Source organism: Gopherus flavomarginatus, chromosome 16, assembly GCF_025201925.1.
Source record: "Gopherus flavomarginatus isolate rGopFla2 chromosome 16, rGopFla2.mat.asm, whole genome shotgun sequence".
Classification (NCBI taxonomy): Eukaryota; Metazoa; Chordata; order Testudines; family Testudinidae; genus Gopherus; species Gopherus flavomarginatus.
Window position 1 is genome coordinate 11,770,552 of NC_066632.1, and position 27,946 is coordinate 11,798,497.

The 27,946-nt window shown below is 59.2% G+C and overlaps 2 non-coding genes across 2 annotated transcripts; one reads left to right on the forward strand and one right to left on the reverse strand.

Annotated features, from left to right (window-relative positions):
- Positions 1–7,373: 7,373 nt before the first annotated feature.
- Positions 7,374–7,445, reverse strand: TRNAQ-CUG (transfer RNA glutamine (anticodon CUG)). The gene has a single exon. It is a non-coding gene; the product is annotated as a tRNA-Gln (tRNA).
- Positions 7,446–27,636: 20,191 nt separating this feature from the next.
- On the forward strand, positions 27,637–27,708 carry TRNAQ-CUG (transfer RNA glutamine (anticodon CUG)). The gene has a single exon. It is a non-coding gene; the product is annotated as a tRNA-Gln (tRNA).
- The last annotated feature ends 238 nt before the right edge of the window (positions 27,709–27,946 follow it).

Below are 27,946 nucleotides of genomic sequence, written 5' to 3' on the forward strand. Positions count from 1 at the left end.
GTATTGATCCAAATATGAATTAGAATGATAAAAAACTCTATTTCTAAACTAGAGAGATACAAAGAACATAAAATGTGCATTTAAACATTTCTCAAGAAAAGCACACTGCTGAATACAAATATTCCTTTTCAATCTCTCTTATTTCACTATCCTTTGGAACCCATGTCCCTTGCCTAACGAGAGATATGTAGGTTCGGGTGAGTCCCGAAATCATGAACTGCTAAGTTCCATTCTACTGTCTTTGATTCATATCACCAGAATAACTGTATTTTATTACCCCTGCCCTAATAAGAAAAGACCAGGGATCCCACAGCAGCTGAAATAACCCTTTGGACATGCACCCCCATCATGCAATGCTGGGTGGGTGTGAGCATGCATATCAGCAACAAAAGGCCTTTACAACAGATCACCAACAGATGTCAGGGTAAAGTTCATTCTCACCTTGCTTACATCCTCCCCCTAGCCAAGAATTGGTGGTCCTGAAAAATCACACTCCCTGTTATACCAACACATTGGTATTGAATGCGAAATTATGGCTAGCAAAAGTAGCCACCCATCTCTGCCTCGTAGCATCCAGCTTAGCCCTTGTTAACACATAAGTCAGTGGATTGTTCTCTGTCCACACCTGAAACTGAGCACCACACAAGTAGTCTCGAAATTTCTCAGTGATGGCCCATTTCAAAACCAAGAACTGCTGCTGGTGGTGGGATAGCGAGTTCGCTATCAGACAGTCCTCAGCTGGCAATGCCTACGGATTTAGATTTCCTTCCACTTCCTGGTATGGGACTGCTCCCAGACCCTCCAAACTGGCATCAGCATGCAGGATAAACGGCTTGTTTGGGTTAACAAGGACTTGGACTGGCACATGAATCAGGCAAATTATTATTTCCCGTAAAGCTCTGTCACTTCTCTCATCCCACCATGTCCCAAATGGAGAAGAGAGGAGCCCCTCCCATGTCCCAGTCCAGGAACACCAGAGTGTGGTGTGGTTGTGACTCAGTCCAGATCTGCTAGTGCTGCAAAGGAGAAGATTTCCTTCCTCAGTCCAGGTCAACTGGAATTGTTGTTGCAGTGGGGAAAAGATGTCTTTCATCTGGTTCTTAGATGCTTTGGTGAAAGGGGACAGGCAGAGGCTTTTTTCTTCCCTCTGTAGCTCAAATTGCACACTTCTTCTCTGCTTTTTGCTCTAGCTTGACTTCTCTCTTGCATCTCAATTTTCTCTTTCCTGACCTCATTCCAGAGCATTCACAGCCCAATTCTCTATCCTAACCCTGAGCTCTCTACTGCACCCTGAATGTCTCATTCTAACCCCACCCCACAGTCTGCACCCCCAGAGCCAGTGCCTTCATCCCTCTGCATTCCAACTCTCTGTCCCATGTAGCCTGATATAGGGTGTACTAATAATATTAATTTGGATAATTTGATGAAAATTTAATTGATTAGCTTACATGTTATTTAATTTAATTGAGTTACAAAGTTACATTTGCATTACTGCTATTCAAAAGATACATATGGCATTATATACAACAAAGTTTTGGTTAATATACTCACAGCCTTCCTTGATAACCTGGTGGTAAGAGACACAGGACCAGGCTTGCAGTTCAGGTTTCTCAATTCTTAAGTGAAAGATGCTGTGCTTAGGGAAAGCTAGTGTTACTTAGGGTTTACTTGAATATGTTAAACTTAAAATCAAAACCTAATAAACAAAGACTAAAAACGTAGGGAAACCGAACTTAGCCTAGTTCCCTTGAAACGTAAAGTTTCAGAACAAGTACAGCCTACTGCTAGTACATAGAGAGAGAGTGGAGGACGTAAGTCACAATGATAGAGCAAAGTGCTCTAGCGAGGTGACTTACCTCTTTTATAGGGCACAAGGGCCGGAAATCCTTCCTCCTATGCCCAAATTTCATTCCTCACCCACAAAACATTAGGGTACATTTACTTCATAGACTAGTATGTTTGTGCTTGTTGATGACATGTACATATGCACATAAGTTACCTTGTAGTGTACCTGTTAAATCTGTGGGTACAACACTGAATAAAACTCTATGCCATTCTCCATTGTCGATTGGTCTAAGTAAAGGTCTTGGACAGGCATGGGTACTTATCTATTTAAGTAACATGAGAAAGGTCGATTTTCCTCTCTGAGTAAAAGGTCACGATATAGATATGCTAACTTTGCCTTAGCTTAACATACAGGATATGGCCTCTAGGTTCTCGTAAGTCACGTGTCTCAGTCTCCTAATCATTTTTATTGCCCTCTTCTGGACTCTCTCCAGTTTGTCCACATCCTTTCTCACGTGGGTCCCAACCCCAAAAGTACTCACATATTACCCCATTGACCCCAAAATGCCAACTTTTAATATGTAAATAGGGTGCTGCCATGGTCAAGTCACTCCCGAGCTCTCCAGCGGAGCCTGCTGGCACAGAACAAGGTGAAAATTAGCCAGGATGTCACTCAGTCAAATCCCTGTGCTCCACGCAGGTGATATCGGAAGGCTCCAAGATGGATCATTTCCCTTTCTCTCATCAGCTTCAGGCCCCAGGGTTACAAATGCGCAAACCAGTTGGGATTCTCCCCTGGCCTCAGGGTGTGGGGCTGCTCTGAGGGGATGGACTTGCACACTTGGGATATTAGTGCAAAGATACAATTTCAATTTCTCTTAGAGAAATTGGAGGGCAATTTATATTTGGTACAAATCTTATTTAGTGAAAGGAAAGCTGCAGTGACAGCCTGGTTACTGGGGTGCAAAACACCTTACTCCAGGGAGAAACAAGAAGTTAGAATTAGAAATTTACATCGTTTGTTCCAGTGTAGGTACAGGTTTAATTTTGCTTCTGTGTAGGTTTGTTTCAGGCTGTGACCATTTTGGTTTATTGGGTTGTTTTGTTTTTTTTAGTTGGAATGGAGCTTTTAATTGACATTTGCTGGATTCAAATGGCTGACTTGCAACACCAGTTTTGACATAGTTCTGCATATTTTATTACGATTTGACCAGTATTCAAGGATTCAATTCCTTTATAGGAGGTTTTAGAGGTCATGCTTATTTATTTGATGCTATTTTATCATTCTGCTATAGCACACTTTTTTGATAAAATGTTGAAATTATTAATTTACAGCATTTGTTAGTTTTTATTTTTACAAACAAAGTTTTTCTTAATGTTTGGGTTTTAAATTAAGCCTTGTTTTTGGTTTCAATTTTCATTTAGGTTTTGGTTACTGATGGGATCTTTAAGAGAACTTTGGATTCAGTACTAAAATTTGGACAGATTTAGAATATTTTAAGTAAACCGTGTTTACTATTTTATTTTAATAAAGTTTGTATTGCTGTAAACCCTAGCCGGGGGGAGAGGAGATGAGCCTGGCCTTTAACTGAGAAGGAACAGAGGCATGGCCCCCGTGAAGGGTGAGGCCAGGTGATGGGAAGCACAGCTCCCCAATTTTTTTTGTCTAGCCCATCTCAGGCCTGGTCTACACTACGCTGTTAAACTGATTTTAACAGCGTTAAATCGATTTAGCACTGCACCCGTCCACACTACACTGCTCTTTATATCAATTTAAAGGGCTCTTTAAATCGATTTCTGTACTCCTACAAAACTAGAGGAGTAACGCTAAAATCGATATTACTATATCTGATTAGGATTAGTGTGGACACAAATCGACGTTATTGGCCTCATTATTTTACAGTAGCTACCCACAGTGCACCGCTCCAGAAATTGACGCTAGCCTCGGACCATGGACGCACACCACCGAATTCATGTGCCTAGTGTGGACGCTCACAATCGACTTTATAATATCTGTTTTATAAAATCGGTTTAAGCTAATTCGAATTTATCCTGTAGTGTAGATGTAGCCTCAGTCCCCCACTAAAGGAGAAGAGTCTGATGCCACCCCTGCCGGTCACTGAGTGTCACTGCTGCTCCATGGGAAACATGCTCTGTGCCTTACCCAGATTGGTGGGAAACACACTCTGTGCATTACCGTGACTGGTCCGTGGGTGTCACTGCTTGTAGAGGGCAGACACATGCTGTGCGTTACGCCACCTGACCAGTGGGTGTCACTGCTGTATCAAGGGAAACACCTTCTGTGCATTACCTTGAATGACCACGAGGTGTCACTGCTGCTCCAAGGGAAACATACTCTGTGTGTTACCCTGATTGGCCACTTGGTGTCACTGCTGCGCCAAGCAAAACACCTTCTGTGCATTACTCTGCCCACTGGGTGTCACTGCTGCGCCAAGGGAGACATAAGAACGGCCAGACTGGTTCAGACACAAAGTCCATCTAGCCCAGTATCCTCCTGTCTTCTGACAGTGGCCAGTGCCAGGTGCCCCAGAGGGAATGAACAGAGCAGGGAATCATCAAGAGATCCATCCTCTGTTGCCCATTCCCAGCTTCTGACAAACAGAGGCTACAGGCACCATCCCTGCCCACCCTGGCTAATAGTCCTTGATGGATCTATCCACCATAAACTTATCTAGTTCTTTTTTGAACCCTGTTATAGTCTTGCCCTTCACAACATCCTCTTGCAAGGAGTTCCACAGGTTAACTATGCAACTGCCTTGAGTTTACCCCCCCCTCCCCTGGCCAGGTTGTATATGGAAAAGAGGATGAGGATGAGGAGAACCACGATGTGTCTGTCAGTGGCTGGTGCCTCAGTTTCCTCTAGGCAGCAGTGCTGCAGGCTCCTTTGGTCTGTGCCCATGCAACTGTGTCTGGGGAAGGAGGAGTAGAGGCTCATTCTTCCCAACCCCACCCCCCACCCCCAGCAGCTGGGGAATCCAGGCCAAATTTAATCCTGGTACCTGGGCTGGGATTAGCCTGGGCTGGGGTAGGGCTGGGGAGGAATTGGGAGGGAGACAGACGCACCTGCTGTGAGGGAAGATCCTCCCATTCCCTGCCAACCCCATTCACTCCTTGCAGCACAGCACCCCCTAGCATTTCTTTCTCTGTCATGGGAGCTGTCTGCTGCTTGCTTCTCCCTTAGCATCATCTCTCCCCATCCTGGAGCACTGGCATTGCCCATCCTGTGCAAACAGGGAGGCCCCGGTGTGCCCCATGGCACTGCCCTGCAATTGTGGGGGCAGCTGTTGGATGGAGCCATATCAAAATATGGGGGTGGGCAAGGCTGGGGACCAGGACTCCTGGGTTCTCCCCTCAAATGTGAGAGGGGAGTGGAGATTAGGGGGTAGAGTGGGGGAGGGACAGGGCTGGGATCCAGGGCTACTGCTTTTTCTGGTTTTCTCCACCTCCTGCAGCTGCCTCGATCCTTTCAATGTGTTTCTTGTTCCATATTCATTTGCTGACTTGTGTAAATCACCCCAGAGGTGCCTGCATCTCAGTGTTGGGTGAGGCACCCTTGGCTGCATCATCTCCTAACCGTGTCTCTCTCCCCTTCGGGTGACCCTGCAGCACTCAGAAAACATCCACAAGATCATGGGGCACTTTGAGCACTGCGCAGGCAGGGGCCAGGCGCCCAGCCCTCCCTCCAGAGAATGGGACACAGCATCGACTACTTTTTACAGGGATTAAAAAGGGGCAAAGGAGGGCAAATCAGAGGAGTAGGTGGCCAGGGTCTGAGCAGGGGGTGGAAATTGACTGGTCGGGGGTCAAGCAGCTGGAGGCAGAGTTAGGAGAGGGACTGAAGGCAAAGTCAGGGAGGTGGGAAGGAGACGGAGTTAAGTCCAGAGGGAGGCGCTGCCAGAGGGTTAAACTCCGGCACAGGCAGGGGCCGAGGGGGAACAGTTATCCCGGTGGGCTGAGACTCCAGTGTTTGCAAACATGGGTGGGGAGGAGCAGAGGGTTTTTATATTTCCCCTCCCACAGGCAGCACCTCTCAGCATGGACTTCCCAGGGCTGGGCTCTTAAAGGCACAGGCATCCCACCGCCTAGACACTGCAGCTCCTCTCTGATGTAACCTACTGAGGTGCTGCAGTAGGAGACTCAATTCAGTGAAACTGTGCATTCCCTATACGCCCCCCAGCCAGGGGGCTGTACACTCCCTTCCCCGATTTTCCCCAACACCCCCTCCCTCAGTGGTCAGGTAGTTACATGCAGCGCTGCCAATGTTGTCATTGGTTGCAAATTTGAATGGAAATTGAAACGTTAACACACACTTTAAAAGCAGATACAACGTCTGAAAACTACTTGTACCTGAGAAAGTCAAATAGGTTTGGAAAGTCTGGACAAAGCCGGGTTTCCTCACCCAGCTGGTGTGTTTGCTGACAATGTCGGTGCATTGGCTTCGGCAGTGTTGGCCAACCTTAGAATTTCAAATGATGATTTGTAAGCGAGGTGTGAATGAGCTCTCCCCTGACAGCCACTGATGACCAGGGTTGGGGGGAAGCTTTGGGACCAGACTGTATTTACATGAACTCACCTACTCTGCTGAGGTATCCAGCGGACAGAGCTGGGCTGCCTCTGCTCTAGGTGCCCGGAGGAGGGAAGGTGTGTGGGGCTCCAGCCTGGGACTCTTCCTCCCTCCTGCCAAGCCCTGACAATTAATCCCAGCGCTGGCACTCCTTTCTTCAAGCGCCATGTGGGCCAGAGGAAACGTGTGGTAGGAAGCACAAGGGCCAAGCTTGTGAACATCAGGTGCAGCAGCAAGAATCCCAACTATCAGGGTAGCAAGTTCTAGAGCCCTATCCCATTGTGGCCATCCCTGCCAAAGACCTGGCTCTAGGAGGTGTGAGTCACACAGCAGGAGGGGAAAGATTCACTCTTACACAGCTGGAGACAGGGGAGTTGAGCTCTGGGGCATTACCACAAGCATGGGTGGGTGGCAAGTTTGTAGAAATTTTGATGGTGCCCAGAACCCGCCCCCAAACTCCACCTCCCTAAGGCTCTGGGAGGGGGTTTGGGGGGATTAGGGTGCAGGATTCAGGTATTAGGATGGAGTGTGGGTACTGGGTGCAGGCTCCGGCAGGGTTGTAGGAAGGGGTGAGAGGTGCAGGCTCTGGGGGTGGGAAGGAGTATGGGAAGGGGTGCACCCTCTGGGAGGGAGCGTAGGGCTGAGGATGAGGGATTCATGATGCAGGAGGGGGCTCAGGACTGGGGCAGAGTATCAGGGTTCAGAGGGAGCTCAGGGGTGGGGGTGTTGGAGAGGCTGAGGGCAGCCTGCACTAGGACTCTTGGGCAGCAGTTCTGCCCAGAATCCCTCTACTCCAGCAGCAGGAGCAGGCAGGGGACAGGCCCATGCTGCTTTTTGTCAGGCAGGGATGCACCACAGCAGAGGGGAGGGGTGCCAGGCAGGCGCCAGGGGAAGAGACTCAACTCCAAATATTGCTAGAGCAGGGACCCCAGCCCTGAATCTTCCTGGAGCACGAGCACCACAAATGTGTATAACCTGCCGCCTATGATCACAAGCCAACACAAGGTCCCACTGAGATTTGAACTCAGATTACAGGATTCAGAGTCCTGAGTGCTGCCCATTACACCATGGGAGCAGCTTGTGCTGCCTTCTCTGCACATCGGTGACCCTCATGGGGCTGCTTGTGTAAGGGGGCTCTTGGCCCTTTACTAAAACTTAGTGTGTGTGTCGGGGGGGGGGGGTTGGTTGGCTAGTTCCCAGCTCCAATAGAAGGGGGAAGGATCAATGGGAAATCAGGGCCCTGAGACTGACAGTCCCAAGGGACAATGGGGAGAGGCCAAAGCTCCAAGTTAGCTGCACTGACAGGCCAGGCAGTGTAATGAGGGCTGGAGCAGCTTCTGCGCTGCGCTCCTGGCCATGGCCATGGCCAGTGTGCTGACCTGCGGGGGAGGGGCGCTGCCTTCCCTCTCCAGGTCTGCAAGAGGAATGTAAAGCGGACGTTCCTCCGGGAGTAAGGCGCTGCCATCCCTCCCTAGCTCTGCCAGAGGACTGGGCAGCAGCAGTATTAGCAGGGGCAGGGCACGTGATTGTTTCCCTGGCTCTGCGAAGGGACTGGAGAGCGGCCGTTCCTGGGCGCGTGGTGTGCTAGGTTCCTTCCTAGCTCTGCGATGGGAGTGGGGAGCGGCCGTTACTGTGGAGGTGGGGCGCTGGCTTCCATCCCCAGCTCTGCCAGGGGTCTGGGGAGCGGCCCTTCTTGCGAGATTAGGGCACTGCCTTCTCTCCCTAGCTCTGCGAGACCACTGGGGAGCAGCACTTCCTGCGGGATTAGGGTGCAGCCTCCTCTCCCTACCTCTGCGAGACCACTGGGGAGCGGCCCTTCCTGCGAGATAAGGGCGCTGTCTTCTCTCCCTAGCTCTGCGAGACCACTGGGGAGAGGCAATTCCTGCAGGATTCGGGCGCTGAATCCTCTCCTCAGCTCTGCGAGACCATTGGGGAGCGGCCCTTCCTGCGGAATTAGGGCGCTGCCTTCTCTCCCCAGCTCTGCGAGACCACTGGAGAGCGGCCCTTCCTGCGGGATTAGGGCGCTGCCTCCTCTCCCCAGCTCTGCGAGACCACTGGGAAGCAGCCCTTCCCGTGGGATTAGGGCGCTACCTTCTGTACCTAGCTCTGTGAGACCACTGGGGAGCGGCCCTTCCTGCGGGGGCGGGACGCTGGCTTCCCTCCCCAGCTCTGCCAGGGGTCTGAGGAGCAGCCCCTCCTGCGGTATTAGGGCGCTGTCTTCTCTCCTCAGCTCTGCGAGACCGTCGGAGAGCGGCCCTTCCTGCGGCATTAGGGCGCTGCCTCCTCTCCCTAGCTCTGCGAGACCACTGAGGTGCGGCCCTTCCTGCGGGATTAGGGCACTGCCTCCTCTCCCTAGCTCTGCGAGACCACTGGGGAGCGGCCTTTCTTGCTGGATTAGGGCGCCGCCTTCTCACCCTAGCTCTGCGAGACCACTGGGAAGCAGCCCTTCCTGCGGGACTAGGGCGCTGCCTTCTCTCCCTAGCTCTGCGAGACCACTGGGAAGCAGAACTTCCTGCGGGACTGGGGCGCTGCCTTCTCTCCCTAGCTCTGCGAGACCACTGGAGAGCGGCTCTACCTGAGGGATTAGGGCACTGCCTTCTCTCCCTAGCTCTGCGAAACCACTGGGGAGCGGCCTTTCCTGCAGGATTAGGGCGCTGCCATCTCTCCCTAGCTCTGCGAGACCACTGGGGAGCAGCCCTTCCTGCGGGACTAGGGCGCTGCCTTCTCTCCCTAGCTCTGCGAGACCACTGGGAAGCGGACTTTCCTGCTGGATTAGGGCGCCACCTTCTCACCCTAGCTCTGCGAGACCACTGGGGAGGGGCCTTTCCTACTGGATTATGGCGCTGCCTTCTCTCCCTAGCTCTGCGAGACCACTGGGGAGCGGCTCTACCTGAGGGATTAGGGCACTGCCTTCTCTCCCTAGCTCTGCGAAACCACTGGAGAGCGGCCTTTCCTGCTGGATTAGGGCGCTGCCATCTCTCCCTAGCTCTGCGAGACCACTGGGGAGCAGCCCTTCCTGCGGGACTAGGGCACTGCCTTCTCTCCTAGCTCTGCGAGACCACTTGGGAGTGGCCCTTCCTGCGGGATTAGGGCGCTGCCTTCTCTCCCTAGCTCTACGAGACCACTGGGGAGCGGCCCTTCCTGCGGGATTAGGGCGCTGCCTTCTTTCCCTAGCTCTGTGAGACAACTGCGGAGCGGCCCTTCCTGCGGGATTAGGGCGCTGCCATCTCTCCCTAGCTCTGCGAGACCACTGGGGAGCAGCCCTTCCTGCGGGACTAGGGCACTGCCTTCTCTCCTAGCTCTGCGAGACCACTTGGGAGTGGCCCTTCCTGCGGGATTAGGGCGCTGCCTTCTCTCCCTAGCTCTACGAGACCACTGGGGAGCGGCCCTTCCTGCGGGATTAGGGCGCTGCCTTCTTTCCCTAGCTCTGTGAGACAACTGCGGAGCGGCCCTTCCTGCGGGATTAGGGCGCTGCCATCTCTCCCTAGCTCTGCGACACCACTGGGGAGCGGCCCTTCCACCGGGGGCGAGGCGCTGGTTTCCCTCCCCAGCTCTGCCAGGGGCCTAGGGAGCAGCCCTTCCTGCGGGACTAGGGCACTTCCTTCTCTCCCTAGCTCTGCGATACCACTGGAGAGCACACCTTCCTGCGGGTTTAGGGCGCTGCCTTCTCTCCCTAGGTCTGCGAGACCACTGGGGACCGGCCCTTCCTGCGGGATTAGGGCGCTGCCTGCTCTCCCTAGCTCTGCGAGACCACAGGGCAGCGGCCCTTCCTGTGTGGGCGGAGCGCTGGCTTCACTCCCTAGCTCTGCGAGACCACTGGGGAGCGGCCCTTCCTGCGGGATTAGGGCGCTGCCTCCTCTCCCCAGCTCTGGGAGACCACTGGGGAGAGGCGCTTCCTGCGGGATTAGGGCGCTGCCTCCTCTCCCCAGCTCTGCGAAACCACTGGGGAGCGGCCCTTCCTGCGGGATTAGGGCGCTGCCTCCTCTCCCCAGCTCTGCGACACCATTGGGGAGCGGCACTTCCTGCGGGTTTAGGGCACTGCCTTCTCTCCCTAGCTCTACGAGACCACTGGAGATCGGCCGTTCCCGCTTGATAAGGGTGCTGGCTTCCCTCCGAAGCTTTGCCAGGGGCCTGGGGAGCAGCCCTTATTGCGGGATTAGGGCGCTGCCTTCTCTCCCTTGCTCTGTGAGACCACTGGGGAGCGGCCTTTCCTGCGGGATCAGGTCACTACCTACTCTCCCTAGCTCTGCGAGACCACTGGGGAGTGGACCTTCCTGCGGGACTAGGGCGCTGCCTACTCTCCCTAGCTCTGCGAGACCACTGGGGAGCGGACGTTCCTGCGGGATTAAGTTGCTGCCTCCTCTCCATAACTTTGCGAGACCACTAGGGAGCGGCACTTCCGGCGGGATTAGGGTGCTGCCTTCACTCCCTAGCTCTTCGAGACCACTGGGGAGCGGCCCTTCCTGCGGGATTAGGGCGCTGCTTCCTCTCCCTAGCTCTGCGAGACCACTGCGGAGCGGCCCTTCCTGCGGGATTAGGGCGCTGCCTCCTCTTCCTAGGTCTGCGAGACCATTTGGGAGTGGCCCTTCCTTCGGGATTAGGGTGCTTCCTCCTCTCCATAGCTCTGCGAGACCACTGGGGAGTGGCCCTTCCTGCGGGATATTGGCACTGCTTTCTCTCCCTAGCTCTGCGAGACCACTGGGGAGCGGCCCTTCCTGCGGGATTAGGGCGGTGCCTTCTCTCCCTAGCTCTGCGAGACAACTGGGGAGCGGCCCTTCCTGCGGGATAAGGGTGCTGCCTTCTCTACCTAGCTCTGCGAGACCACGAGGACTGGCCGTTCGTGCGGGATTAGGATGCCGCCTTCTCTCCCTAGCTCTCCGAGTCCACTGGGGAGCGGACTTCCTGCGGAATTAGGGCGCTGCCTTCTCTCTCCAGCTCTGCGAGACCACTTGGGAGCCACCCTTCCTGCGGGATTAGGGGGCTGCCTGCTCTCCATAGCTCTACGAGTCCACTGGGAAGCGACACTTCCTGCAGAATAAGGGCGCCTCCTTCTCTCCCCAGCTCTGCGAGACCACTGGGGAGCGGCCCTTCCTGCGGGACTAGGGCGCTGCCTCCTCTCCCTAGCTGTGCGAGAACACTGGGGAGAGGCCCTTCCTGCGGGATTAGGGCGCTGCCTCCTCTCCCTTGCTCTGCGAGACCACAGGGCAGCGGCCCTTACTACGGGATTTGGGCGCTGCCTTCTCTCCCTAGCTCTGCGAGACCACTGGGGAGCGGCCCTTCCTGCACGATTAGGGCGCTGCCTTCTCTCCCTAGCTCTGCGAGACCAGTGGGGAACGGCCCATCCTGCGGGATTAGAGCGCTGCCTTCTCTCCCTAGCTCTGGGAGACCACCAGGAAGCGGCCGATCCTGCGGGATTAAGGCGCTGCCTTCTCTCCCTAGCTCTGCGAGACCACTGGGGAGCGGCCGTTCCTGCGTGATTAGGGCGCTGCCTTCTCTCCCTAGCTCTGCCAGGGGCCTGGGGAGCAGCCCTTCCTGCGGGATTAGGACGCTGCCATCTCTCCATAGCTCTGCGAGACCAATGGAGAGCGATCCTTCCTGTGGGATTACGGCGCTGCCTTCTCTTCCTAGCTTTGCGAGACCACTGGGAAGCGGCCCTTTCTGTGGGATTGGGGCGCTGCCTTCTCTCACTAGCTCTGCGAGACCACTCGGGAACGGCCCTTCCAGCGGGGGCGGGGCGTTGCCTTTGCTCCCCAGCTCTGACAGGGGCTTAATCTCCCCAGCTCTGCGAGACCACTGGGGAGCGGTCCTTCCTGCGGGATTATGGAGGTGCCTCCTCTCCCCAGATCTGCGAGACCACTAGGGAGCGTCCCTTCCTGCGAGATTATGGAGGTGCCTTCTCTACCTAGCTCTGCGAGACCACTGTTGAGCGGCCATTCCTGTGGGATTAGTTCGCTGCTTTCTCTCCCTAGCTCTGCGAGACCACTGGGGAGCGGCCCCTCCTGCGAGATGAGGGCGCAGCCTTCACTCGCTAGCTCTGCGAGACCACAGGGAAGTGGCCCTTCCAGCGGGGGCGGGGTGCTGGCTTCTCTCCCCAGCTCTGCTAGGGGCGTGGAGAGCAGTCCTTCCTGCGGGATTATGGCACTGCCTCCTCTCCCCAGCTCTGCGAGACCACTGGGGAGTGGCCCTTCCTGCGGAATTTGGGTGCTGCCTCCTCTCCCCAGCTGTGCGAGAGCACTGGGGAGCAGCCCTTCCTGCTGGATTAGCGCGCTGTCTCCTCTCCCTAGCTCTGCGAGACCACTGGGAAGTGGCCCCTCCTGCGGGATTAGGGCTCTGCCTTCTCTCCCTAGCTCTGCGAGAGCACTGGGTATCGGCCGTTCCTGCGGGATTAGGTCGCTGCCTTCTCTTCCAAGCTCTGTGAGAGCACAGGGGAGCAGCCCTTCCTGTGGGGGCGAGGCGCTGGCTTTCCTCCCCAGCTCTGCCAGGGGCCTGTTGAGCAGCCCTTCCTGCGGTATTAGGGCGCTGCATCCTCTAACCAGCACTGCGAGACCACTGGGGAGCGGCCCTGCATGAGGGATTAGGGTACTGCCTCCTCTCCCTAGCTCTGCGAGACCACTGGGTAACGGCCCTTCCTTCGGGATTGGGGCGCTGCCTCCTCTCCACAGCTCTGCGAGACCACTGGGGAGTGACAGTTCCTGCGTTATTAGGGTGCTGCCTTCTAACCCTAGCTCTGCGAGACCACCGGGGAGCAGCCCTTCCCGCGGGATAAGGACGCCGGCTTCTCTCCCTAGCTCTGTGAGACCTCTGGGGAGTGGCCCTTCCCGCGGGAATACGGCGCCGCCTTCTCTCCGTAGCTCTGCGAGACCACTGTGGAGCGGCCGCTCCTGTTGGATTAGGGCTCTGCCTTCTCTCCGTCGCTCTGTGAGACCACTGGGGAGCGGCCGTTCATGCGGGATTAGGGCGCTGCCTCCTCTCCGTAGCTCTGAGAGACCACTCGGGAGCGGACGATCCTGTGGGATTAGGGAGCTGCCTCCTCTCCCTAGATCTGCGAGACCACTGGGGAGTGGCTCTTCCTGCGGGTTTAGGGCGCTGTCTCCTCTCCATAGCTCTGCGAGACCACTGGGGAGCGGCCCTTCCTTTGGGGTTGGGATGCTGCCTTCTCTCCTAAGCTCTGCGAGACCTCAGGGGAGCGGCCCTTCCTGTGGGATTGGGACGCTGCCTTCTCTCCCTAGCACTGCGAGACCACAGGGGAGCGGTCCTTCGTACGGGAGCAGGGCGCTGACTTCCCTCCCCAGCTCTGCCAGGGGCCTGGGGAGCACCCCTTCCTGCGGGATCATGGCGCTGCCTCCTCTCCCCAGCTCTGCGAGACCACTCGGGAGCGGCCCTTCCTGTGGGATTGTGACGCTGCCTTCTCTCCCTAGCTCTGCGAGACCACTGGAGAGCGGCCCCTCCTGCGGGGTAAGGGCTCTGCCTTCTCTCGCTAGGTCCGCGAGACCACAGGGGAGCATTCCGTCCTGCGGGATTAGGGCACTGCCTCCACTCCCCAGGTCTGCGAGACCACTGGGGACCGGCCCTTCCTGCGGGATTTGGACACTGCCTTCTCTCTCCAGCTCTGCGAGACCACTGGGGAGCGGCCCTTCCTGCGGGATTTGTGCGCTGCCTCCTCTCCCAAGATCTGCGAGACCACTGGGGAGCGGCCCTTCCTGCGGGATTAGGGCTCTGCCTCCTCTCCCTAGATCTGCGAGACCACTGGGAGGTGACACTTCCTACGGGATTAGGTCGCTGCCTCATCTCCCTAGCTCTGCGAGACCACTGGGGAGCGGCCCTTCCTGTGGGATTGAGACGCTGCTTTCTCTCCCTAGCTCTGTGAGACCACAGGGGAGCGGCCCTTCCTGAGGGAGCGGGGCGCTGGCTTCCCTCCCCAGCTCTGCCAGGGGCCTGGGGAGCAACCCTTCCCTAAGGATCCTGGCGCTGCCTCCTCTCCCCAGCTCTGCGAGACCACTCGGGAGTGGCCCTTCCAGCGGGATTAGGGCGCTGCCTCCTCTCCCCAGCTCTGTGAGACCACTGGGGAGCTTCCCTTCCTGTGGGATTGGGACGCTGCCTTCTCTCCCTAACTCTGCGAGACCACAGGGGAGCGGCCCTTCCTGCGGGACTAGGACGCTGCCTCCTCTCCAAAGCTCAGCGAGACCACTTGGGAGCGGTCCTTCCTGCGGGATTAGGGTGCTGCCTTCTCTCTCCAGCTCTGCGAGACCACTGGGGAGCGACCCTTCCTGCTGGATTAGGACACTGCCTCCTCTCCCAAGCTCTGCGAGACCACTGTGGAGCGGCCCTTCCTGCTGGATTATGACACTGCCTCCTCTCCCCAGCTCTGTGAGACCACTGGGGAGCGTCCCTTCCTGCGGGATTTGTGCGCTGCCTCCTCTCCCAAGATCTGCGAGACCACTGGGGAGCGGCCCTTCCTGCGGGATTAGGGCTCTGCCTCCTCTCCCTAGATCTGCGATACCACTGGGAGGTGACACTTCCTACGGGATTAGGTCGCTGCCTCATCTCCCTAGCTCTGCGAGACCACTGGGGAGCGGCCCTTCCTGTGGGATTGAGACGCTGCTTTCTCTCCCTAGCTCTGTGAGACCACAGGGGAGCGGCCCTTCCTGAGGGAGCGGGGCGCTGGCTTCCCTCCCCAGCTCTGCCAGGGGCCTGGGGAGCAACCCTTCCCTAAGGATCCTGGCGCTGCCTCCTCTCCCCAGCTCTGCGAGACCACTCGGGAGTGGCCCTTCCAGCGGGATTAGAGCGCTGCCTCCTCTCCCCAGCTCTGTGAGACCACTGGGGAGCTTCCCTTCCTGTGGGATTGGGACGCTGCCTTCTCTCCCTAACTCTGCGAGACCACAGGGGAGCGGCCCTTACTGCGGGACTAGGACGCTGCCTCCTCTCCAAAGCTCAGCGAGACCACTTGGGAGCGGTCCTTCCTGCGGGATTAGGGTGCTGCCTTCTCTCTCCAGCTCTGCGAGACCACTGGGGAGCGGCCCTTCCTGCTGGATTAGGACACTGCCTCCTCTCCCAAGCTCTGCGAGACCACTGGGGAGCGGCCCTTCCTGCTGGATTAGGACACTGCCTCCTCTCCCAAGATCTGCGAGACCACTGGGGAGCGGCCCTTCCTGAGGGATTAGGGCATTGCCTCCTCTCCGTAGCTCCCAGAGACCACTCGGGAGCGGCCGATCCTGTGGGATTAGGGCGCTGCCTCCTCTCCCTTGCTCTGCGAGACCACTGGGGAGCGGCCCTTTCTGTGGGATTGTGACGCTGCCTTCTCTCCCTAGCTCTGCGAGACCACTGGGGAGCGGTCTTTCCTGTGGGATTGGGACGGTGCCTGCTCTCCCTAGCTCTGCGAGACCACTGGGGAGCGGCTCCTCCTGCGGGATAAGGGCTCTGCCTTCTCTCCCTAGCTCTGCGAGACCACAGGGGAGCGGCCCTTCCTGCGGGATCAAGGCGCTGCCTCCTCTCCCCAGCTATGCGAGACCACTCGGGAGCGGCTCTTCCTGCGGGATTACGACGCCGCCTCCTCTCCCAATCTCTGCGAGGCAACTGGGGAGCGGCCGTTCGTGCGGGATTAGGGTGCCGCCTTCTCTCCCTAGCTCTGCGAGACCACTGGGGACCGGCTCCTCCTGTAGAATAAGGGTGCTGCCTCCTCTTCCAAGCTCTGGGAGACCACTGGGGAGCAGCACTTCCTGCGGGATTACGGCGCTGCCTCCTCTCCCTAGCTCTGCGAGACCACTGGGAAGCAGTCCTTCCTGCGGGATTGGGGCGCCACCTTCCTTCCCTAGCTCTGCAAGACCACTGGGGAGCGGCCCTTCCTGCGGGGGGGGGGGGGCGCTGGCTTCTATCCCCAGCTCTGCCACGGGCCTGTGGAGCAGCACTTCCTGCGGGATAAGGGTGCTGCCTTCTCTCCCTAGCTCTGAGAGACCACTTTGGAGCGGCTCTTCCTGCGGGATTAGGGCGCCTCCCTCTCTCCCTAGCTCTGCGAGACCACTGGAGAGCGGCCGTTCCTGCGGGATTAGAGCGCTGCCTACTCTCCCTTGCTCTGCGTGACCACTGGGGAGCGGACCTTCCTGCGGGATTAGGGCGCCACGTTCTCTCCCTAGCACTGCGAGACCACTGGGGAGCGGATGTTCCTGCGGCATTAGGGCGCTGCCTACTCTCCCTTGCTCTGCGTGACCACTGGGGAGCTGACCTTCCTGCGGGATTAGGGTGCTGCCTCCTCTTCCTAGCTCTGCTAGACCACTGGGGATCGGCCCTTCCTGCGGGATTAGGGCGCTGCCTTCTCTCCCTAGCTCTGCGAGACCACTGGGAAGCTTCCCTTCCTGTGGGACTAGGGTGCTGCCTTCTCTCCCTAGCACTGCGAGACTACCGGGGATCGACCGTTCCTGCGGGATTAGGGCGCCGCATTCTCTCTCTAGCTCTGTGAGACCACTAGGGAGCGGCCCTTTCTGCGGGGGTGGGGCGCTGGCTTCCATCCCAAGCTCTGGAAGGAGAGCAGGGAGTGGCGCTTCGAGCGGGGTTGGGGAGTTGCCTTCCCTCCCAAACTGTGCGAGGGGCCTTCGGAGTATCATTTCCAGTAAGGCTGGGGCACTGGCTTCCATCCCCAGCTCTGAGATGGCCATGGGGAGTGGCCGTTCGAGTGGGGGCCGGGAGCTGAAAGGGCCGCTTCCCAGTGGTCTCGCAGAGCTAGGGAGAGAACGCAGCGCCCCAATCCCGCAGGAAGGGCCGCTCTCCAGTGGTCTCGCAGAGCTAGGGAGAGAAGGCAGAACTCTAATCCCGCAGGAAGGGCCGCTCCCCAGTGGTCTCGCAGAGCTAGGGAGAGAATGCAGCGTACTAATCCCGCAGGAAGGGCTGCTCCCCAGGCCCCTGGCAGAGATGGGGAGGGAAGCCAGCGCCCGCAACCGCACGAAGGGCCGCTCCCCACTGGTCTTGCAGAGCTAGAGAGAGAAGGCAGCACCCTAATCCCGCAGGAACGGCTGCTCCCCAGTGGTCTCGCAGAGCTAGGGAATGAGGGCAGCGCCATAATCCCGCAGGGAGGGCTTCTCCCCAGTGGTCTCGCAGAGCTAGGGAGAGAAGGTAGCTCCCTAATCCCGCAGGAAGAGCTGCTCCCCAGACCCCTGTCAGAGCTGGGGAGGGAAGCCAAAACCCCGCCCCCGCAGGAAGGGACGCTCCCCAGTGGTCTCGCAGACCTAGGGAGAGAAGGGAGCGCCCTAATCCCGGAGGAACGGCTGCTCCCCAGTGGTCTCGCAGAGCTAGAGAGAGAAGGCGGCGCCCTAGTTCTGCAGGAAGGGATGCTCCACACTGGTCTGCAGAGCTAGGGAGAGAAGGCGGCGCCCTAATCCCGCAGGAAGGGCCGCTCCCAAATGGTCTCACAGAGCTGGGGAGGGAAGCCAGCGCCCGGTCCCCGCAGGAAGGTGCGTTCCCCAGTGGTCTCGCAGAGCTAGGGAGAGTAGGCAGCACCCTAATCCCGCAGGAACGCCGCTCCCCAGTGGTCTCGCAGAGCTCGGGAGAGAAGGCAGCGCCCTAATCCCACAGGAAGGGCTGATCCCCAGTGGTTTCAAAGAGCTAGGGAGAGAATGCAGTGCCCTAATCCCGCAGGAACGGTCGCTCCCAAGTGGTCTCGCAGAGCTAGGGAGAGAAGGCGGCGCCCAAATCCTGCAGGAACGGCTGCTATCCAGTGCTCTCGCAGAGCTAGGGAGAGGAGGCAGTGCCCTAATCCCGCAGGAAGGGCTCCTCCACAGTAGTCTCGCAGAGCTAGGGAGAGAAGGTTGCGCACTAATCCTGCAGAAAGGGCCGCTCCCCAGTGGTCTCGCAGAGCTAGGTAGAGAAGGCAGCGCCCTAATCCCGCAAAAACGGCCGCTAGCCAGTGGTCTCGCAGAGCTAGGGAATGAGGGCAGCGCCCTAATCCCGCAGGGAGGGCTGCTCCCCAGTGGTCTCTCAGTGCTAGGGAGAGAAGGCAGCTCCCTAATCCCACAGGAAGGAACGCTCCCCAGTGGTCTTGCAGAGCTAGGGAGAGAAGTCAGCGTCCTAATCCAGCAGGAAGGGCCGCTCCCCAGTGGTCTGGGAGAGTTAGAGAGAGAAGGCAGCGCCCTAATCCCGCAGGAAGGGCTGCTCCCCAGTGGTCTAGCAGAGCTAGAGAGAGAAGGCAGCAGCCTAATCCCGCAGGAAGGGCCGCTCTCCAGTGGTCTCGCAGAGCTAGGGAGAGAAGGCAGAACTCTAATCCCGCAGGAAGGGCCGCTCCCCAGTGGTCTCGCAGAGCTAGGGAGAGAATGCAGCGTACTAATCCCGCAGGAAGGGCTGCTCCCCAGGCCCCTGGCAGAGATGGGGAGGGAAGCCAGCGCCCGCAACCGCACGAAGGGCCGCTCCCCACTGGTCTTGCAGAGCTAGAGAGAGAAGGCAGCACCCTAATCCCGCAGGAACGGCTGCTCCCCAGTGGTCTCGCAGAGCTAGGGAATGAGGGCAGCGCCATAATCCAACAGGGAGGGCTTCTCCCCAGTGGTCTCGCAGAGCTAGGGAGAGAAGGTAGCTCCCTAATCCCGCAGGAAGAGCTGCTCCCCAGACCCCTGTCAGAGCTGGGGAGGGAAGCCAAAACCCCGCCCCCGCAGGAAGGGACGCTCCCCAGTGGTCTCGCAGACCTAGGGAGAGAAGGGAGCGCCCTAATCCCGGAGGAACGGCTGCTCCCCAGTGGTCTCGCAGAGCTAGAGAGAGAAGGCGGCGCCCTAGTTCTGCAGGAAGGGATGCTCCACACTGGTCTGCAGAGCTAGGGAGAGAAGGCGGCGCCCTAATCCCGCAGGAAGGGCCGCTCCCAAATGGTCTCACAGAGCTGGGGAGGGAAGCCAGCGCCCGGTCCCCGCAGGAAGGTGCGTTCCCCAGTGGTCTCGCAGAGCTAGGGAGAGTAGGCAGCACCCTAATCCCGCAGGAACGCCGCTCCCCAGTGGTCTCGCAGAGCTCGGGAGAGAAGGCAGCGCCCTAATCCCACAGGAAGGGCTGATCCCCAGTGGTTTCAAAGAGCTAGGGAGAGAATGCAGTGCCCTAATCCCGCAGGAACGGTCGCTCCCAAGTGGTCTCGCAGAGCTAGGGAGAGAAGGCGGCGCCCAAATCCTGCAGGAACGGCTGCTATCCAGTGCTCTCGCAGAGCTAGGGAGAGGAGGCAGTGCCCTAATCCCGCAGGAAGGGCTCCTCCACAGTAGTCTCGCAGAGCTAGGGAGAGAAGGTTGCGCACTAATCCTGCAGAAAGGGCCGCTCCCCAGTGGTCTCGCAGAGCTAGGTAGAGAAGGCAGCGCCCTAATCCCGCAAAAACGGCCGCTAGCCAGTGGTCTCGCAGAGCTAGGGAATGAGGGCAGCGCCCTAATCCCGCAGGGAGGGCTGCTCCCCAGTGGTCTCTCAGTGCTAGGGAGAGAAGGCAGCTCCCTAATCCCACAGGAAGGAACGCTCCCCAGTGGTCTTGCAGAGCTAGGCAGAGAAGGCAGCACCCTAATTCCGCAGGAAGGCCGCTTCCCAGGGGTCTCGCAGAGCTAGAAGGAGATGGCAGCGCCCTAATCCCGCATGAAGGGCCGCTCCCCAGTGGACTGGCAGAGCTACGGAGAGGAGACAGCGCCCTAATCCCTCAGGAAGGGCCGCTTCCCAGTGCTTTCACAGATCTAGGGAGAGGATTCAGCGCCCTAATATCGCAGGAAGGGCCGCTCCCCAGTGGTCTCGCAGAGCTAGGGAGAGAAGGCAGCGCCCTAATCCCACAGGAAGGGCTGATCCCCAGTGGCTTCAAAGAGCTAGGGAGAGAATGCAGTGCCCTAATCCCGCACGAACGGTCGCTCCCAAGTGGTCTCTCAGAGATAGGGAGACAAGGCGGCGCCCAAATCCTGCTGGAAGGGCTGCTCCCCAGTGATCTCGCAGAGCTAGGGAGAGGAGGCGGCGCCCTAATCCGACAAGAAGGGCTCCTCTGCAGTGGTCTCGCAGAGCTAGGGAGAGAATGTAGCGCCCTAATCCCGCAGGAACGGCCGCTCCTCAGTGGACTCGCAGAGCTAGATAGAGAAGGCAGCGCCCTAATCGCACAGGAAGGACGGCTCCCCATTGGTCTCGCAGAGCTAGGGAGAGAAGGCAGCGCCCTAATCGCACAGGAAGGACGGCTCCCCATTGGTCTCGCAGAGCTAGGGAGAGAAGGCAGCGCCCCAATTCCGCAGGAAGGGCGGCTTCCCAGTGGTCTTGCAGAGCTAGGAGGAGAAGGCAGCGCCCTAATCCCGCAGGAAGGGCCGCTCCCCAGTGGTCTTGCAGAGCTAGGGAGAGAAAGCGGAGCCCTAATTCCGCAGGAAGTGCCGCTTCCCAGTGGTCTTGCAGAGCTAGGAAGAAAAGGCAGCGCCCTAATCCCGCAGGAAGGGCCGCTCCCCAGTGGACTCGCTGAGCTACGGAGAGGAGGCAGCGCCCTAATCCCGCAGGAAGGGCCACTCCCCAGTGGTTTCTCAGAGCTAGGGAGAGGATTCAGTGCCCTAATCCCGCAGGAAGGGCCGCTCCCCAGTGGTCTCGCAGAGCTAGGTAGAGGAGGCAGCGCCCTAATCCCGCATTAAGGGCCGCTCCCCAGTTGTCTCGCAGAGCAAGGGAAAATAGGCAGCGCCCTAATCCTGCAGAAAGGGCCGCTACCCAGTGGTCTCGCAGAGCTAGGGAGAGGAGGCAGCGCCCTAATCCTACACGAAGGGCCGCTCCCCAGTGGTCTCGCAGAGCTAGGGAGAGGAGGCAGCGCCGTAATCCCGCAGGAAGGTCCGCTCCCCAGTGGTCTCGCAGAGCTAGGGAGAAAAGGCAGCGACCTAATCCCGCAGGAAGGGCTGCTCCCCAGTGGTCTCGTAGAGGTCGGGAGAGGAGGCAGCGCCCTAATCCTGCAGAAAGGGCTGCTCCCCAGTGGTCTCGCAGAGCTAGGGAGAGGAGGCAGCACCGTAATCCCGCAGGAAGGCCCGCTCCCCAGTGGTCTCGCAGAGCTAGAAAGAGAAGGCAGCGCCCTAATCCTGCAGAAAGGGCCGATACCCAGTGGTCTCGCAAAGCTAGGGAGAAATGGCAGCGACCTAATCCCGCAGGAAGGGCCGCTCCCCAGTGGTCTCGCAGAGCTGGGGAGAGGAGGCAGCGCCCTAATCCCACATGTAGGGCCGCTCCGCAGTGGTCTCGCAGAGCTGGGGAGAGGAGGCAGCGCACCAATCCCGCAGGAAGGGCCTCTCCCCTGTGGTCTCGCAAAGCTGGGGAGAGGAGGCAGCGCCCTAATCCTGCAGGAAGGGCCGCTCCCCAGTGGTCTCGCAGAGCTAGGGAGAGGAGGCAGCGCCCTAATCCCGCAGGAAGGGCCTCTCCCCTGTGGTCTCGCAAAGCTGGGGAGAGGAGGCAGCGACCTAATCCCGCAGGAAGGGCCGCTCCCCAGTGGTCTCGCAGAGCTAGGAAGAGAAGGCAGCGCCCTAATCCCGCAGGAAGGGCCGATACCCAGTGGTCTCGCAAAGCTAGGGAGAAAAGGCAGCGACCCAATCCCGCAGGAAGGGCTGCTCCCCAGTGGTCTCGTAGAGCTCGGAAGAGGAGGCAGCGCCCTAATCCCGCAGGAAGGGCTGCTCCCCAGTGGTCTCGCAGAGCAAGGGAGATGAGGCAGCGCCCTAATCCTGCAGAAAGGGCCGCTCCCCAGTGGTCTCGCAGAGCTAGGGAGAGGAGGCAGCACCGTAATCCTGCAGGAAGGCCCGCTCCCCAGTGGTCTCGCAGAGCTAGGAAGAGAAGGCAGCGCCCTAATCCTGCAGGAAGGGCCGATACCCAGTGGTCTCGCAAAGCTAGGGAGAAATGGCAGCGACCTAATCCCGCAGGAAGGGCCGCTCCCCAGTGGTCTCGCAGAGCTGGGGAGAGGAGGCAGCGGCCTAATCCCGCATGTAGGGCCGCTCCGCAGTGGTCTCGCAGAGCTGGGGAGAGGAGGCAGCGCACTAATCCCGCAGGAAGGGCCTCTCCCATGTGGTCTCGCAAAGCTGGGGAGAGGAGGCAATGCCCTAATCCCGCAGGAAGGGCCGCTCCCCAGTGGTATCGCAGAGCTTGGGAGAGGAGGCAGCGCCCTAATCCCGCAGTAAGGGCTGCTCTCTAGTGGTCTCGGAGAGCTAGGGAGAGGAGGCAGCACCCTAATCCCGCAGGAAGGGCCGCTCCCCAGTGGTCTCGCAGACCTAGGGAGAGGAGGCAGCGCCGTAATCCCGCAGGAAGGGCCGCTCCCCAGTGGTCTCGCAGAGCTAGGAAGAGAAGGCAGCGCCCTAATCCCGCAGGAGGGGCCGATACCCAGTGGTCTCGCAAAGCTAGGGAGAAATGGTAGCGACCGAATCCCGCAGGAAGGGCCGCTCCCCAGTGGTCTCGCAGAGCTGGGGAGAGGAGGCAGCGCCCTAATCCCGCATGTAGGGCCGCTCCGCAGTGGTCTCGCAGAGCTGGGGAGAGGAGGCAGCGCCCTAATCCTGCAGGAAGGGCCGCTCCCCAGTGGTCTCGCAGAGCTAGGGAGAGGAGGCAGCGCCCTAATCCCGCAGGAAGGGCCTCTCCCCTGTGGTCTCGCAAAGCTGGGGAGAGGAGGCAGCGCCCTAATCCTGCAGGAAGGGCCGCTCCCCAGTGGTCTCGCAGAGCTAGGGAGAGGAGGCAGCGCCCTAATCCCGCAGGAAGGGCCTCTCCCCTGTGGTCTCGCAAAGCTGGGGAGAGGAGGCAGCGACCTAATCCCGCAGGAAGGGCCGCTCCCCAGTGGTCTCGCAGAGCTAGGAAGAGAAGGCAGCGCCCTAATCCCGCAGGAAGGGCCGATACCCAGTGGTCTCGTAAAGCTAGGGAGAAAAGGCAGCGACCCAATCCCGCAGGAAGGGCTGCTCCCCAGTGGTCTCGTAGAGCTCGGAAGAGGAGGCAGCGCCCTAATCCCGCAGGAAGGGCTGCTCCCCAGTGGTCTCGCAGAGCAAGGGAGATGAGGCAGTGCCCTAATCCTGCAGAAAGGGCAGCTCCCCAGTGGTCTCGCAGAGCTAGGGAGAGGAGGCAGCACCGTAATCCTGCAAGAAGGGCCGCTCCCCAGTGGTCTCGCAGAGCTAGGAAGAGAAGGCTGCGCCCTAATCCTGCAGGAAGGGCCGATACCCAGTGGTCTCGCAAAGCTAGGGAGAAATGGCAGCGACCTAATCCCGCAGGAAGGGCCGCTCCCCAGTGGTCTCGCAGAGCTGGGGAGAGGAGGCAGCGGCCTAATCCCGCATGTAGGGCCGCTCCGCAGTGGTCTCGCAGAGCTGGGGAGAGGAGGCAGCGCACTAATCCCGCAGGAAGGGCCTCTCCCATGTGGTCTCGCAAAGCTGGGGAGAGGAGGCAATGCCCTAATCCCGCAGGAAGGGCCGCTCCCCAGTGGTATCGCAGAGCTTGGGAGAGGAGGCAGCGCCCTAATCCCGCAGTAAGGGCTGCTCTCTAGTGGTCTCGGAGAGCTAGGGAGAGGAGGCAGCGCCCTAATCCAGCAGGAAGGGCCGCTCCCCAGTGGTCTCGCAGACCTAGGGAGAGGAGGCAGCGCCGTAATTCCGCAGGAAGGGCCGCTCCCCAGTGGTCTCGCAGAGCTAGGAAGAGAAGGCAGCGCCCTAATCCCGCAGGAAGGGCCGATACCCAGTGGTCTCGCAAAGCTAGGGAGAAATGGCAGCAACCGAATCCCGCAGGAAGGGCCGCTCCCCAGTGGTCTCGCAGAGCTGTGGAGAGGAGGCAGCGCCCTAATCCCGCATGTAGGGCCGCTCCGCAGTGGTCTCGCAGAGCTGGGGAGAGGAGGCAGCGCACCAATCCCGCAGGAAGGGCCTCTCCCCTGTGGTCTCGCAAAGCTGGGGAGAGGAGGCAGCGCCCTAATCCCGCAGGAAGGGCCGCTCCCCAGTGGTCTCGCAGAGCTAGGGAGAGGAGGCAGCGCCCTAATCCTGCAGGAAGGGCCTCTCCCCTGTGGTCTCGCAAAGCTGGGGAGAGGAGGCAGCGCCCTAATCCCGCAGGAAGGGCCGCTCCCCAGTGGTCTCGCAGAGCTAGGAAGAGAAGGCAGCACCCTAATCCCGCAGGAAGGGCCGATACCCAGTGGTCTCGCAAAGCTAGGGAGAAAAGGCAGCGACCCAATCCCGCAGGAAAGGCTGCTCCCCAGTGGTCTCGTAGAGCTCGGGAGAGGAGGCAGCGCCCTAATCCCGCAGGAAGGGCTGCTCCCCAGTGGTCTCGCAGAGCAAGGGAGATGAGGCAGCGCCCTAATCCTGCAGAAAGGGGCGCTCCCCAGTGGTCTCGCAGCGCTAGGGAGAGGAGGCAGCACCGTAATCCTGCAGGAAGGCCTGCTCCCCAGTGGTCTCGCAGAGCTAGGAAGAGAAGGCAGCGCCCTAATCCTGCAGGAAGGGCCGATACCCAGTGGTCTAGCAAAGCTAGGGAGAAATGGCAGCGACCTAATCCCGCAGGAAGGGCTGCTCCCCAGTGGTCTCGCAGAGCTGGGGAGAGGAGGCAGCGGCCTAATCCCGCATGTAGGGCCGCTCCGCAGTGGTCTCGCAGAGCTGGGGAGAGGAGGCAGCGCACTAATCCCGCAGGAAGGGCCTCTCCCATGTGCTCTCGCAAAGCTGGGGAGAGGAGGCAATGCCCTAATCCCGCAGGAAGGGCCGCTCCCCAGTGGTATCGCAGAGCTTGGGAGAGGAGGCAGCGCCCTAATCCCGCAGTAAGGGCTGCTCTCTAGTGGTCTCGGAGAGCTAGGGAGAGGAGGCAGCGCCCTAATCCCGCAGGAAGGGCCGCTCCCCAGTGGTCTCGCAGACCTAGGGAGAGAAGGAAGTGCTCTAATCCGGCAGGAATGGCTGCTCTCCAGTGGTCTCGGAGAGCTAGGGAGAGAAGGCAGCGCCCTAATCCCGCAGTAAGGGCCACTCCCCAGTGGTATCGCAGAGATTGGGAGAGGAGGCAGCGCCCTAATCCCGCAGTAATATCCACTCCCCAGTGGTCTCACAAAGCTACGGAGAGCAGCCAGCGCCCCGCCCCCGTAGGAATGGCCACTCCCCAGTGGTGTCACAGAGCTAGGGAGAGAAGGCAGTGCCCTAATCCCACAGGAATGGCCGCTCTCCAGTGGTCCCGCAGTCCTTGGGAGAGAAGGGAGCGCCCTAATCCCGCAGTAAGGTCCACTCCCCAGTGGTCTCACAATACTAGGGAGAGCAGGCAGCGCCCCGCCCCCGTAGGAATGGCCGCTCCCCAGTGGTGTCACAGAGCTAGGGAGAGAAGGCAGTGCCCTAATCCCACAGGAATGGCCGCTCTCCAGTGGTCCCGCAGTCCTTGGGAGAGAAGGGAGCGCCCTAATCCCGCAGTAAGGTCCACTCCCCAGTGGTCTCACAATACTAGGGAGAGCAGGCAGCGCCCCGCCCCCGTAGGAATGGCCGCTCCCCAGTGGTCTCGCAGACCTAGAGAGAGAAGGCAGCACTCTAATCCCGCTGGAAGGGCCGCTCCCCAGTCGTCTCGGAGAGCTAGGGAGAGAAGGCAGCGCCCTAATCCCGCAGGAAGGGCCGCTCCCCAGTGGTCTCGCAGGCCTAGAGAGAGAAGGCAGCGCTCTAATCCCGCTGGAAGGGCTGCTCCCCAGTGGTCTCGCAGAGCTAGGGAGAGAAGGCAGCGCCCTAATCCCGCAGGAAGGGCCGCTCCCCAGTGGTCTCGAAGAGCTAGGGAGAGATGGCAGTGCCCTTATCCCGCAGGAAGGGCTGCTCCCCAGTGGTCTCGCAGAGCTAGGGAGAGAAGGCAAAGCCCTAATCCCGCAGGAAGGGCTGCACCCCAGGCCCCTGGGAGTGCTGGGGAGGGAAGCTAGCGCCCCACCCCAGCAGGAAGAGCCGCTCCCCAGTGGTCTCGCAGAGCTAGGGAGAGAAGGCAGCGCCCTAATCCCGTAGTAACTTCCTCTCCCCAGTGGTCTCGCAGAGCTCTGGAGAGTGGGCGGCGCCCTAATCCCGCAGGAAATGCTACTCCCCAGTGGTCTCGCAGAGCTAGGGAGAGAAGGCAGTGCCATAATCCCGCAGGAAGGGCTGCTCCGCAGGCCCCTGGCAGAGCTGGGGAGGGAACCCAGTGCCCCACCCCCACAGTATCGGCCGCTCCCCACTCCCATCACAGAGCTTGGAAGGAACCTAGCACACCACGCGCCCTGGAACAGCCGCTCTCCAGTCCCCTCGCAGAGCCCGGGAAACAATCAAGAGCCCTGCCCCTGCTAATACTGCTGCTGCCCAGTCCTCTGGCAGAGCTAGGGAGGGATGGCAGCGCCTTTCTCCCGGACAAACGGCCGCTTTACATTCCCCTTGCAGACCTGGAGAGGGAAGACTGCGCCCCTCCCCTGCAGGTCTGCACACTGGCCATGGCCATGGCCAGGAGCGCAGCGCAGAAGCTGCTCCAGCCCTGCAGCCTGCGGGCAGCGCATTGGTGTGGGGGCAGCACGGAGCAGGCAGGGCCCAGGTGGGCTGGGTGCGGAGACACAAGTGGGGCGGACACGCTCCTGCCAGGAGCTGCCTGGTTCACCCCTTGCCCGGGAGCTGCAGGAGGGGCCCGGATCATGGCTCGGCTGCAGAGCTTGGAGTCCAGGCTGGGCCCAGGAATGAGAGGATGGGGGAGCTGGGAGTGTAGCAGAGGTTGGAGCCAAGAATTGGTTGGAGATGGAGTTATGCCACTTCCGCTTGGCGGCAGGGGGGCCCTCTGGCTTTTTTTTTTTTGCTCCGCCCCCCACATCCCAATATTTCATCTTTGACATCTGGTCACCCTAGCCTGATATGAAGGAGGATGTCTGGACCAAGGGGCCAGGGACTGGCCTTTGCTAGAGAAACCACTGTCAAGTTTTAGCCAATTAGGACAAGTCAGCAAATAAGAACAACCTCAGGTATCAGTAACTGCTACAGGTTGCAAATTCCTACATGCAGCAGTTTCTGGCACTACACCTGCACAGCTCTGCTCCCCGGCTCTTCTCGGGCTCCTGCTCTCTCCTTAGCTCTGCCCCACTCTCACCCAGGCAGTTCCAGCTCACATGGAGGATGGGACCCCCTGGCCTGGTGACTCCCTCATTACACTGCCTGGCCTGTCAGTGCAGCTAACTTGGAGCTTTGGCCTCTCCCCATTGTCCCTGGGGACTGTCAGTCTCAGGACCCTGATTTCCCATTGATCCTTCCCCCTTCTATTGGTGCTGGGAACTAGCCAACCAACGCCCCCCCACACACACAGTAAGTTTTAGTAAAGGGCCAAGAGCCCCCTTACACAAGCAGCCCCATGAGGGTCACCGATGTGCAGAGAAAGCAACACAAGCTGCTCCCATGGTGTAATGGGCAGCACTCAGGACTCTGAATCCTGTAATCTGAGTTCAAATCTCAGTGGGACCTTGTGTTGGCTTGTGGTCATAGGCGGTAGGTTATATACATTTGTGGTGCTCTTGCTCCAGGAACATTCAGGGCTGGGGGCCCTGCTCCAGCAATATTTGGAGTTGAGTCTCTTCCCCTGGCCCCTGCCTGGCACCCCTCCCCTCTGCTGTGGTGCATCCCTGCATGACAAAAAGCAGCATGTGCCTGTCCCCTGCCTGCTCCTGCTGCTGGAGTAGAGGGATTCTGGGCAGAACTGCTG